We start from the raw sequence: 13,656 nt of genomic DNA, 5'->3' as shown, positions 1-13,656 counted from the left end.
AACATCACTGACTGACACGTGATGACATCCGGAAATAGCAGTTGGTAGCGCATTGGGGTTTTTTTGTCCCCGTTTTCGCTTCGTTTTGTGTGAGAGATGTGTTTAAAGGTTATGCTCGCCGAATATCGTTCTCACATGCGTAACTGTCTGTTGGGTTCTGTCCGATTGGTTTTTTTGTTTGACTAATTTTATAATTTCTAACTCAACCGGCTGTCTTGATGAGTTGATGACAGGATCGATCGAATGATGACCGATAATTGTTAAGGGTAGACATTTGCGTAGTTTTGTGACGCAGATGGTTGCTCAATAAAGCGAAGATTTTGAATTTTTTTATATTTTTTCTGTTGTTTTTTGTTATGTTTCTTAGTTTTTATCTTCTTTTTTGTTTTTCTGATGATTCTGTTTTAGTTTTATTATTTTCTTATTTTTCTTGTAACTTTTTGGTTTTTCATTTTAATTTTATTGTCTTTTATTTTTAGATATTTTTCTTACTTTCTGTGTTATCTTCTTTTCTGTTTATCTCTTCAAGCAATTATGCTTTCATCTTTTGTTTTTTTTTGTTTTTTTTTAAAGAACATTCTTCATACTAGTTTTCTTTTTGCTAGATTTCCCCTTATATTTATTCTATTTTATTTTATTTATTCATTTTTTTCCCAACGTCATTTCATCAGTCTTTCATAGTCTCCTGTTTAGCTATTAAGCCTTTTAGAGATTAACTGTGTTGTTTTGTTTATCATGTTTGGATTTTCGCGATCTCGTTCTACATCAATTGTTTATTTTGCTATTCAATTCAACCCATGTACACCCATTTTTGTCACTTGTACATGCTCTTCGCGAGCGTTTATGTTGATTTTTCTAATCATTAACTGCACCAACAGCCCCCAACGACAAGTGTTAATTAGCCTAATTCTGGAGACATTATCAAAACCTACGGGGACCACTTTATCTTCATCGTTCGCTCGTTTTTCGGCAGGAAATAAAGATCCAATTTTCGAAGTGATACATCGTCCCATAATTAGGGGACCGATTTGAAATCGGAGGGAAAGCTTCAATGCGAGCGGAGATAATGGATCTGGAGCAAAATCCCAAACCAGAGAGGCACATGCTCGTGCGCGTTATTCAAAGATGCTGCTAATGTCTGAGATATCCCCCCTGCCCGGTTCTCCAGTGCTCCATTTCACGCTCCTTACGCCACAATTAGGGAAATCGTTAGGGTGGAGTAGGGGGTAGCAAAGAGCAAAACGTATCACCTGCCAGCAGATGGGAAGGTGGTCACACCACACGCATACGCACACCCGTAGCCCCACGATTAGAACCCGGCTCGTTCGGCTGATGAATGGTGGTTTTTTAGGAAGCGTAAAATTTGTTGCGGCTCCACAGCGCGCGGGAAACCAACAACCGGCCGGCCACAATAAGCCGCAAAAGCCAAAGCCAAAAAAATAAAGGCGAGACGATCATGTCGAATGAGACCTGAACGTTGCTTTATGTAATTACCGGTCATTCTTCGGTCTGCTAACGATGCATCAATCACCTTCCGGAACGAGAATAGAATGCTTGCCGCAGTCCGGTCGACCGGCCGATCCTACTGCTGCTGTGGTGGTGCACCAGAGGTCTTCTGCCGGTGGAATATTCGGTGAAGACAACAGCAGCAAAAAAAAAAACGCGGCCAGCATAAGGCTTAATAATAGCACAGCGAAATGGAAGAAAAAGAAAACGGAACGAACACAGAAGATGGCCATTCAGGGAAATACCGTGGGTCGCTGATTTAGTGAAGTAGCCGGGCACAAGAAGTCCGTTTTGTTATTTGGAGCAACCGAAATAACTACCAACGAGCGGCGTGGAAGGGAGAGAGAGGGTCAGGGAGGGGTTGCTAAAAAATGTGCCTAGGAGAAAGTAACGTTTTTGCTAAGGTGAATATGAAGTGCTGCTTAAAAGTGGTGCGAATGAATGACGTGCTGGAAACGATTGCCGTAATAGACATGTCAGACAAGCGACAAGCTCATCGCTTTGTTTCATGTTGCTGTGTTAAGGGAGGAAGTTTTAAATTTTTATTTTGTACGGATGATTTGTAGCGCATGCCATCATGTTTGGAAAGTTTGGAGTTATTTAAGGAAGCATCAGCACGTTTTGAAGCTCTTGAAACAAAGGTCATCGCTTCGCATTACTCGAAGAGATAGTTGGAAACTACCAGAGATTTGATTTCGAAGCAGAAAATCAGGCAATGACCAGATCTCCACCACACGATAAATCCTGGAGAAAATGATGCAGCAGCATCTACCCAACAGTCTGGCACAACATAGCTCGGGGTAAAGTTATGAGACGCATTAAGCTCTTTTGAACTCTCAGCCGAGCTTATCAGGCTTATCAGAATGCCTCTCGGGGTCCTTTGCTACCACCAAGACCGTGCGTCAAGGAGATGGGCTTACCTGTCTTCTCTTCAATCCGACAAAGGAGTGCCTTGCGGTCTTCGACTGTTTCAGAAGTCACTTTATGGTCTAGCGTCCTTGTCTGAAAATCAAATATCCCGCCCATTCTGGAGGACCGATCATCATCATCACTACATCGCGATTTGGGTCTACCACACCTTCTATGTCTATGTGGTTAGACCGTTCGATAAGGACTCAACAGGTAGGGTCGTCCGGTGTCATTCTCATGTCGTGACCAGCTCACTGGAATCTAGTCTATTGTCCTATTGTCTATAGTCTATACCGAGTCCAAATTTTTTCTGAACATCTTCCTCTCGAACGAGGCAAAGAGGGTTTCGTTAGTTGAGCCTGAAGCTGTGGTATATTCAGCCAGCAGCCTTGATCTTTGTTGTTGACTATGCTTACTTTTGACCGATTTTTGAAGTTTTTCTTCTTCTGAGGCACTGCTACCCTGAGATGTCTCGACCTGCCTTAATTGGCTTAGTCGACTTGTTTTCTCAGAAGCTTGATAGTCTATCATAACTAGGGAGAGTCGGTGTAGATGCGATTCGATATCCAATCCGGCCGTGTTAAATCGCCAATGCTTCTGCTTCTGCTAGTAAAATATGAAAGTAAATCATCTGATCCATTGTAAACTTAATAAATGATTAAATAAAATAATAGTTTATCAATTCCAAACGCCAAGTCAAAATTGAATTAGTAGAATTTATAGCAAGCTTTAGGCGGATCAGCAAAACAATACATAATTACATCAAAAACGACCATGAAAAATCACAAAATCAATTCAGTTTATTAAGCATACATCTCACCCCAGGCGAACCAGTGATCATCCCCCAAGCTTTACTCACAGCTCGAATCAGCACGATTTATACGGGGCAAACCCCCGGGTCCTAACCCTGTTAACCAATTAGGCAAGCTCGGTGCGCGGAGGAGGCTCGCGGTTTCCACGTGGGCTTACCGCGTGCTCCAATTTGGTTTACCGGTTTAAAACAAAACCCCAGCCCAGCAAAAAAAAAAGTCCGATTCTCTATAATCTTCCTCCAAAGCGACGCGTATGTTTGGTTTGCTCCAAAGTAAAAAAAAACCCCAGCGTGCCCTAATGCCCTGAGGGCGTTCGAGAAAGCAGAAGGGGTAGTGTATGCAAAAGGATGTCACGCCACCCCAATCGGCTCGATTTGGAGCACATTGGTGCCCCTCGTTCGTTTCACCCTTTCCCATCCCTCGCAACCGAGGATTCGGATCGCATTAACGGTCGATCCCGACGGAGCCAATAAATTAGCTTTCAAATTGGATTATCCAAAAACCCGCGCAAAGCAGAGCAGCGCACGGCGCGTCGTAGTTCCTCGCCCTGGTGGTGAATTCGCGCGCCCCAAAATCGCACCCCTTTTTTATGTGTGTGTGTGCTGTAACACCATCCAAGGGCCCTCCAACTCGCCCTTCCAACTGTAGTGCGTCACTTCTGTGTGTAAGGATGGCAGAGGCACCAAACAAAACGAAGCGAAAAAAAATCCAATCCAGCTAAAGTTGATTGATATGCGATAAAAGAGAAATATGGCACGCGAACGCGTAAGGACTCGGCGGCGGTTTTCGCGGCCCGGCTCCCGGATAGAGGACTCGCGTAACGTGTCACCATTAAACGGATCCGACAGGCTTTTCGGGTTGAATGTTTGCGGAAAATGTTTTGTTCCGCGCGCTTTTTTTTCAGCAACGGTTATCTTTATCACACGTGCGCTGTTTAAAGATGGGAAAGAGAGGAGGTAGATGCAAATCTCGCCACTATGAACAATGTTACGCCATATGAACGCTTGCATTGGTGGACTTTTTTTGTTGTTGTCCAATTTCTGAATGCCGGAAAGCAGTAGAGTAAACATGAAGGCCCAAATTTATTACGCACCGTGTATCCGTGTATTGAACCGTATGATGGATGAAATATTTAGCGATAAGAGGAACACGCTGCCGTTCGCACGACCGGTATTCAATTTATTTAGAAAATACTGGTACGAGAAAATGGTTTGTATGTTGTCTTTTTTTTATAAGTCATGTCATTAAGCTGTCATGTCAAGCGCATTATACGGGTTTCAAAATAGTGTTTGAAGGTGCATGTTTCGTTTTGCTGCATTGGGTTTTGCTGTCATGTAAATATTTTTCATTTATATCCACCGTTTTCTGTGCATACTTTTTGCTAGTTCACAGTTTGATATTTTTTGAACGCATTTTCAGGGTAAGCAACCCTGAAAGTAATGTTTCTGGTAACTATTTTGAGGATTTTGAGGCAAGTTTCAGTCACAGTTGAGCTTCATTCGTTGGTGTTATCAAGAATTCCTCCGAAGCGATGTGAGTCCAATTTGTTTGTACTTTGAGATGTGGTCTGAGTCCAACTGAAAGGTTCATCCAATTCGGAAGGAATCCCTGGTTACCTAGAACGCATAGAGCTTATAGATCGAAGATGCCTGTTTGATATTGGAACCGATAATCCTTCAGAACTTAATGAACTTTTTGGAATTATTATTTTATTGTAGTCAGGATTTTTGGAGATTTTGAAAGATGGATAAGACAATTTACTTGCTGAAAAAGTTCATGTCTTCGAGGCCTGAGAGAGTACCGGTGATGATACTGATGAGATGTCTTATTGTTACTGACAGTCTCCTCTTAATGTCGATTACTGTTGTTGGGGGAGAGTCTTTTCACCAGAGATACTCCCGGAGTTCTCTGGACTATGGAAACTTTAAACTAGTCATTTCTTTGTCATCTGCTAATTCCAAAGATTGTTTAGTCGGACCACAGATATTCCTCTGTAGCACTTGGTTCAGGACGCTAGTCCGTCTTCTTGTCGCAAATCCTTGGTTAGAGCAAAGGTACGGGAGAATTTTCTATCCATGTTCACCTGGAGGCGATGTTGGTCACTGCCATTCTAACTAACCTGACGTACTTGTATGGGCATCCAAAAGAGCTCATTGCCTAAACTGAAGCATTTATCTCCAATTATAAAAAATAACTCTTAAACAATATTCTTCATAGCAAAATATTGAGCCCTGGATAGATTTATAGAGGGCCTTTTGTCCAAATCTTCTAAGCGCAATATCCAAAGCCACATAACTCCATCCGAATCACACTCATTCTAAAGCCAAATTTAGCGTCTGGCTATCGTTATTTGATCAGAAAAGGAATCCGAAAGAGGGGTTTAATAAAATGCTCACTGCATTCCTCCCCAACTAACCACAAAGCCCTCGGTTACGATCGTTTGGTTTCTCAGTTTTATTGCCCGCACACTCGCTCATCCTCGAAATCGCCTTTATTAAGGAGCACATAAAAAATGACCTTCTAACGCGCTAAGAAAAAGAGTTCATCCAAGGGGTTTGCTTGCTTTCGACGGATATTTTTAGTTTGTGCCCCAAGGCATCTTCAGGCTTCTCAACTTCTCGTTCTTCCTGGAGAATGTGTAATGGGATGGATATTAATTTATGAAAAAGGCACATATTCCAGTAATAAAAAGTATGAAGAAGCTCCAGTTTTTTTGTGTCAGTGCGATTTTGGTAAATGATCCCGAATATCCGAGGACACTCTACAATATGCCACACGTAATGTTTGTAACCAATGTTCAGAAACATCCGAGGACACGTCAACATCAACTCTTCGCTGCTCTCTCTTTCTGTGTTTCTGCTTTCCTACCGAACCGTTGAATCCGCACTGACCGCAGAAATATTAAAGGAAAGCGGGGGAAAAAACGTGCAAGAACACAAAACATTTGTTCGGAGAGGCAACCGGACCGGCATTCGTATCGAAATAATAAAGTCATGTAAAATCGCTTGTAACTGACGCATTTATGGCGTTGAAAAATTAATAATTTATGCCTTTCCCGCTTTTGTTCTGAATTGTTTCCCGGTTTTTATTTCTCGCTCTCTTTCTCTTTCTCTCTCTTGATGTCCTGTACTTCCTTTCTTTTTCTGCTTGTCCCTCTTTATGCTTTATGTTGGACGTTCGATGTTCCCTCTTATTTTTATGCCTCATCCAGTGTTTGTCCGTACGTCGCTCCCGATCGTGCGGGATCTCTTTTATCATTGGCTTTGCGGCGGACAGCCATGGTGTTCCCTCTGTAGCTCTGGTGCGCCGTATAACCGAAGTTTATGCTTACTCCGTATCTGGCACAACCATACGATGGACCGCGCGTGTGAGGTCCCCGGGGCTGTGGTAAAACGGAAAACAAGAAAGAAGGTGATGAACGGACGCAAACATCATCGTAAAATCTAACCAAATCCATCGAACACAAGCACGCAGAACAGGCTCACCGAAGATGATGAGAAGGTTGATGATGTTGGGGCTTTGCTGTTGATGCTTATTTTATCCCTTTTTTTGCTTTCTTTTATGTACTTTAAAGCTCCCTGCTTGTCGGGATGTGCTTACCATACGTGTCGGGATGTTGGGGAGCCACGGCCGCTTTTTTTTGACACTCCACGTTTATCGATTCCGTCCTTAAAAAATGTGTGACAGCAGCCCATTCATAAAGGCCCCATCTGTATTACTAGAGCTCACAATAAAACATGTGTGCCCGGGAGTTTCCCAAACGCTTGTCATCATGACCACGCTTCGGGATGAAATATTTAATCAGCAACAAACGTGCAATCCAGTTCGCCAGTTTTACTGGCGTCAATTCCGAGCTGAATTAGGGGACACATCTGCAACCAATCATACAAAAGGGCAAAAGCTCTCAGCTTTATTCTTCCTGGACGTTTGGCCGATGCGTAACTGATTCAATATTTCATCGAACACAAAGCACAAACCGAACCGGGGGAAGCTATTGGAGGAAAAAATTGACCATTTGCACCAGCATGGGTATGGTCGTTTGGGTGGGCTTTCTGGATCTGAGCAGGAACCATTTGTATGTCAGGAAGGAAATTGTGACAAAAAGTCTTTCTTTCTCCTTGTGAAGGTGAAGCAAAGGTGTAGCAGATGCAGTTAACAGCTTGAACGAATCGAAACGGAAGAGTTTTTAAATGCTCATATACGATTTAATAAAGGTTCTACAGAGTCAAGGAGGGGGAGAGTCAGGTGGAATGAAGTAGTGATGCAAGTATTTCACACAAAACGACTTGATATCCTTCCGCTTTGAGACCATTACCCCGACCAGAGGAGAGAGTGAAAATAAGGAACTAACAATGGCAGGTCTGCTAAATTTAAAGTATGAAAAATAAAACCAAATAATGCTCAATGTTGGATAGGAAACTAAATAGCTAGTAAAGAAGAACATTAAGAAGAGAAAGAAAATATGAAAATAACATCTTTCTGAAAACATTAATAAAAAAAATTCAACATTACCGAATATGAAATGAATACAAGCATTAACAAACGTAGGAAGCAACCAACTTAAATGCGATAAAAAAAACAACAAATTGCACGAAAAAAAAATCCACCATAAGAAAATTTCATAAAAGTTCTTAACGGTGTGAAATCAATGTGCTGAAAATGGAAAAAAAAACGGAATGTAACATGGTAAAAGCATAAATACAAAAAGAAAAATAGGAAAAAACGAAAAAAGAAACAAGAAAAAAATATACTTCCAAAATTTAGAAAAAAATGAAAATGGAAAAAGAAAATTGAAAAGTAGGCAATAATCTTAATCCAATTAATTGCTACTGAAAACAAATATAGTACAGTAATCGAAATATAAATGCCAAAGAGTGCTTAAAATCAAACGTTCAATATCAAGAATAAACAACAGCATATAAAATATAAAAGAAGAAAAAAAATATAACAAAACTCCTCCTACTCTTCTGCAGCTAATTGAAGAACAAAATAATGCGAAAACAAACCTCAAAATAAACAAGTGTAGAACAAAACTTAGTTAACTTAGAAGGATGCAATTCAACTCGATATAGTGACCAAGTTTGCCCATAAAATCCTGGTGAAAAATATAATTAATTGATCCTCCTCACGTTCATATCCTTAAAGCAGCGCTCGATGAAGGATATCTTAAAGCTGGCATTAAACTATCTGGCCACCACCATTTTGCTTCACACAGCCGTCATTTGGTACCGTTTCACTTTATGCCAAGGTCGTGTGCGCCTCAACCATGGTTGGCTGACGATGCGCAAGGTGAATGTCATTATTTCTATATTAAATAAAACGACCAGTACGTGCCACTCGTTTCACGAAGACACTTGCTGCTGCTGCTGCTGCTCGTTGTGCTTGCGTTGTGCAAGGCGCCACATTACAGGGAAACTATTTCCGCTCGCAAAATGTGTCACTCATAAAATCCAATTACCCTTGGAAGCTCTCGTTCACACTCGGTGGATTCCGGGGTCGATCGTTCGGGGTTCGGCCAACCGTCGTGTGTCGAATTTGTAAGTGGCTAGGTTATGCAGGTCCTGGGGCTCTTTGCCTACTCCACCATCTTCACAACGTCCTAGACACGATTGCGGATATACAGACCAAAAAAAAAAACCGTAAAAGGATAAGTACATCTTAACCAGAAGTCTCTGGCTCTCCTCTCGGCAAACGTAACAGTTTCGAATTTGAAAAGTTCCCTAATAAGTGAATGTCTCTGTATCGGTAAATCCACTCCCTCGCCCAACTTGGTTTGGGCTAGATAAGCAGCAATTACTGATGCTGCAAGTGGGTGGGTAGGTTTCCTCGATACAGAAAAGTTTCAATAATTGACGCTACCCGATACATACACACGGGATGGTGGAAAGGAATCACCAGAATATCTTGAACTGGTTGAAAATCGTGCCAGGCGTAAGAAATAAATGTCTTTGTTTAAGAATTCCTAAGCACAACCCCCCCAGCTGATTGCCTTGGATAAGTAATGGGCCGAAGGATGGGATGGTCGAGCAGGGGAAATGTAAGCGCTGAACGCGTGTGTTGGTGCTTTTCTAACTCAGGGTGCTAGGCTTCAGGATATCGTCCTTTGTCCTACAACACGATCTCTTCTTGAATGTCACGCAACGGCGCGACGAAGAAAAATGCGATTCCGTGTGCCGTGTGTTCCCCCCGACGGCTCAAGTGATTATCTGTGATTTCGGGCGGGTTCTACTCAGAGGGTTTGTTGCTTTAGGTAACGCCATCCAGACACATCAGCTTATCAGTCTCATTTTTGCTCCACTTTTAGTGTCTGATAAAAGCGGTCCCGACGAAGGAAAAGTGTGACTATTTGTTATTCTAGTCTAGGGAGGATGCTTGATGCCGGTTTTCTTTCGTTCTTATTCTATTTTGTTCTTGGAACCTGATACACGAGATTCATAGAAAAGCTTTCCTTTTTAACACAACAAATGAAGCTCCCTTTTGGTGTGATAGTCAGGAAAAGGAGTGAAAAGAGAAAATTGTTATCATATTATTTCCCTTTTGTTCCGTGAGCGCACCCTTTCCAACAACTCATTGCCGGTAAAGAAAGAACATTTAATGCTAACACGATTAAAGTTTAAGTAAGTTTTACAAGAGAGCACAAAGCCCTTCGTTCGTTTTTTATTCCACGCACCACGGCAGGACTCGTCAGCTTTCGTCATCAACGGGAAAAAACGATTGTCGATTGTATTTCTCATCCTTCCATTGACTGTGCTGTGCCAGTGGCAAGAACCGGCTGCACAAAAGCACAGGGCAGATTCGCTAGAAAAAGAAAATAATTTTTATATTAATTTTCCACGAAATGATTTACCACCCTCGGGCTGTGAATCTTTTAATGCTAACATGGTTGCAGCAGACATTGTCGATGGTGAATGGGAAAACCAATGGATGGATGCGCCAAACACAAAGCGGTTGTCGCTGGATTGCATCCGGCAAGGGCAAGCAAACAGGAAAGCTATTATCTGATAGGATATGGTTTTGTGGATATGGAAAATATTTAGTTTTGCACTACCTCGCCATTGGAAAACAGTCTTCGACAAAAGAGCTTACAATCCTCTTCATTGATTTAGTTGGGGTTTTTGCTGATTTAAAAATAGTCTTTAAATGCTCTTAATTGAAGCATAATGTTAAAATCTTTTTAAATTAATTTCATTTCACACAAAACAGATTTCACTCTTCTTCATTTCATATTATTTTTTTTTCTTTTTAGTTATCTCAAAACAATTATCTTCTTCTTCTTCTCTTCGTCCTCTTGATTCTTTCTTAATTGCTTCTTCGTATTATCTTTTTCTATATCTGCTTTTCTTCCTATGTTTTGTTTTTTTTGTTTAATTTTCTTCTTCTCCATTTTGTAATTTTTTTCTTTGCATTGTTCTTATTTTTGTGTTTATTCTTTGCTCAAATAATTTTTATTAAACTTCTTTTTTATCTTTTTTATCTTTTTTTCTTTTCTTTCTTATTTTGCTTTTCCTTCATTTTTTTCTTCTTTTTTGCTTCATGTTCTCGTATTCCTTTTCATGTTCCTGGTTTTGTTTTGCTTCTTCTACTTTTTTTAATTCTCTTTTGTTTTTTTTTTCACTCAACTTCTGCTAGTCAATTTTCCTTGTCGTAAATTAGAATTCAATTTCTCTCTCTTCTTTAGCTTTTTCTATTACAGATTACTGCTAAATTCCGTTGTGTGATGTCTTGTCTTTTTTCTTATTCTATAAATAACCTATAGTAAAAGAGAGCTCAACTTTTACCACTTTACTTTTTTTTTAGCTCAATTGCTTTTATTATTTTTTGTTCGGCTTTTTCCTGTAACATCAAATGAAGATCGTTTTGAAATTTGATTTTCAATTTTCAATCCCATTCTCGTTACCGTGTAAAAGCATCCTAACAACTCCCTTTCAAACAGGTCACGGGAAATTGCTCGCTATTACATCGGGAACAACCAGACGCTTATGGAAGGCAGACACTGTTTGCTCATCATTCACTTCAAACAATAACAAGATAAAAGCAATATTATCAACTAGTTGCACCGTTCCGGAGCGGTTCCTGGGCGCACTCGGGGCCCCCCTGGGCACTCCACTCCACCGTGAGACGATAACGAACAAAAACTGACACGCCTCAACCGGAAGTGGCGCTCACTTTGTCTTGAATATTTCATGCTTCGACATAACCAAAGAACCGCTTTTAGTCGAGTAATATGATTTCAAAAAAAATTCAAAAAAGCATGAAAGCACAGCTCGATGCTTAAATAGTCATATTGATACGATCCGTACGGTATGTGTGTGTGTGCGCGCCTGGATGTCGGCCTGAGTGTGCAATATATCGTTACTGCGCGTCCGTTTTTCTTATGACAGCCGGCGCACCACAGGCACGTACTTTTTGCTACACTCTGCCGTGACTTATTGTGCGAACAGGCGAATATCCGGCAAATAAAGCAGGCTTATATCTTATCTTGATGTGGACGAAATTTACAGCGCTCGAGACATTATAGCAACAGTGGAAACCTGCAGGGAAGAATCATGGCGCTAAAATTAGTCTTGCGGGTTTGCTCATTGCTTGTTAAACAATATTCGCATGATTCTTTACCGCGGAATTACGCTACTTAACTGCCTTCAAAATGAGTAATATGGGCATGTAGAAACTTCGAGCACAGGGGCTGCTAAGTAGCTTCCGGTTGTGCACGGCTCGTGCCTCGAGAGATAACAGCGTCTACCAACAGTGCTCGATAAAGTGGTACGGCAAATAAAGATCGGTTGACAGGGTATCATACAGACCCGGTAACCTGAATGGAACACATTCATTCGGTGTTTGTTCAGGTGTTGAAACCGCAAGGCATCGTCAAATAGAGCAATTCCAACGAATTCCAACTGATACAGGAAGCGTGTTCGTGCAATTTTAATTTCCCACGAGGAGGTTGATAAGCATGCAAGATGGCTTGCTTTATTCTTCAATGCTGATTTCGTTTAAAGACAAGTTTATTTTTTAAACTATTAACTTATAACCACTTATCATAACGACTTCCTATCGCAGGAATGCTTTAAAATGTTGTTGAAAGGACCCGAGGAAAAATTCCAATTCCAGTTTTTTGCTTCGCAAGTCCGCACACCTTAAAGTTCTTCTCCTTGCTGGTGAAAGTTATTCAATTTCAGCAGGAAATTTACTTACCCATCCAATCTAATTTCAATGAATAATAAGCTTCTCTCGGTGTGCGCGTGCCTGGAGGCGGTAGCGTCTAGGAAATCAATGTGGTGGGTGAAATGAGAGAATGGCTGATACTTTTAATCTAGTTCCTGCTATTTTGTGGAACCACAAAAGCAACAAAAAAAAACCGTCCAAAAAAGAGTCTCACAATCGTGTCTCTTTTGCTACTTTTGCATACTTTGCTCGATTCGTACGAAGTCTATTTTGTGGCTTTTCTTAGTCAATTTTTCTCCAACACTGTTGAACTGTTGAATATGTTCAAATAAGCTTCTTTTTCGTTTTTCGTTGCGACAAACTCATTTCCATTGCCGGCTGTCTGTTTAGGGGTTTTTTTTTCGTGTGTGTGGTGCGAGTTTTCGTTCGTTGGAATCTTCAAGCTGCCCTATTTAGAGGGCACCCTCTAGTCGTAGGGTGGCCATTTTATCTTATCTAAATATTGATTTTCAATACGAAGACATCGTTTTGCGCACACCCTCGATCGAGGCAATAGGCTGGAGGTAAAGGCGAGAGAGTTTTGTTCGGGAAGCACGTTTCAAAGAGTGCCTTGTTCTATATAAACACGTACCCACGGTGCAGAAGAATCACCACAAACTGTGACTTTCACACAATGCATTCCATTGAAGTCGAACTGACGCAATGCAATTGTGTGTACTGTGTTGGTCCGGCGTGGTGATTCACAATCAAGAATTGTGATTTGTTCAATGCGTCAATGAACAAATGAATTTTTATACTCAGTTAAATGTTTCAAATCTCCTTTGCTCTGTTTTACTCTGTTTTTTTCTTTATTTTGTTTTTCTTCCTATAGTCTTCCTATTTTCATTTTACCTTCTCTACTTTGACTTTTTTATTTACTTGTTGTTTTACATATGTAATATCTTTACTATTAACAACATTTTTTCAATCAGTTTGATCTTGTTTATTTCTTTTATTTTTGTTTTCGTTTGTTGTTTATTAAGTTATTAGTGTTCGACTTTATCTTTTTTTCTGACGTATTAGTCTTTGAGTTTTTTATTTGCTTGTTGATTTATATATGCAGCGTATTTAATTTCTCTACTAGATTGTATGTTATGTTTCTTGCTCTGTTGGCTTAATTTTTGGGTAAAAGACTCGAGAAGGCCCCCCCCCTGACAAAATTTGTTAGGCGCTGTAGGATTTACGCCTAAAGATATGCAATCCGCAGTACACGTTGCGAGAGCTTCAC

The 13,656-nt window shown here is 40.7% G+C and overlaps 1 protein-coding gene across 3 annotated transcripts in view; it reads left to right on the top strand.

Annotated features, from left to right (window-relative positions):
• Positions 1–13,656, top strand: part of LOC118504128 (insulin-like growth factor-binding protein complex acid labile subunit) — a 200,600-nt gene that overhangs the window by 72,077 nt on the left and 114,867 nt on the right. The window lies entirely within an intron of this gene.

This window comes from Anopheles stephensi, chromosome 2 (genome assembly GCF_013141755.1).
Source record: "Anopheles stephensi strain Indian chromosome 2, UCI_ANSTEP_V1.0, whole genome shotgun sequence".
Taxonomy (NCBI): domain Eukaryota; kingdom Metazoa; phylum Arthropoda; class Insecta; order Diptera; family Culicidae; genus Anopheles; species Anopheles stephensi.
This window is presented reverse-complemented; position numbering and strand designations above follow the sequence as displayed.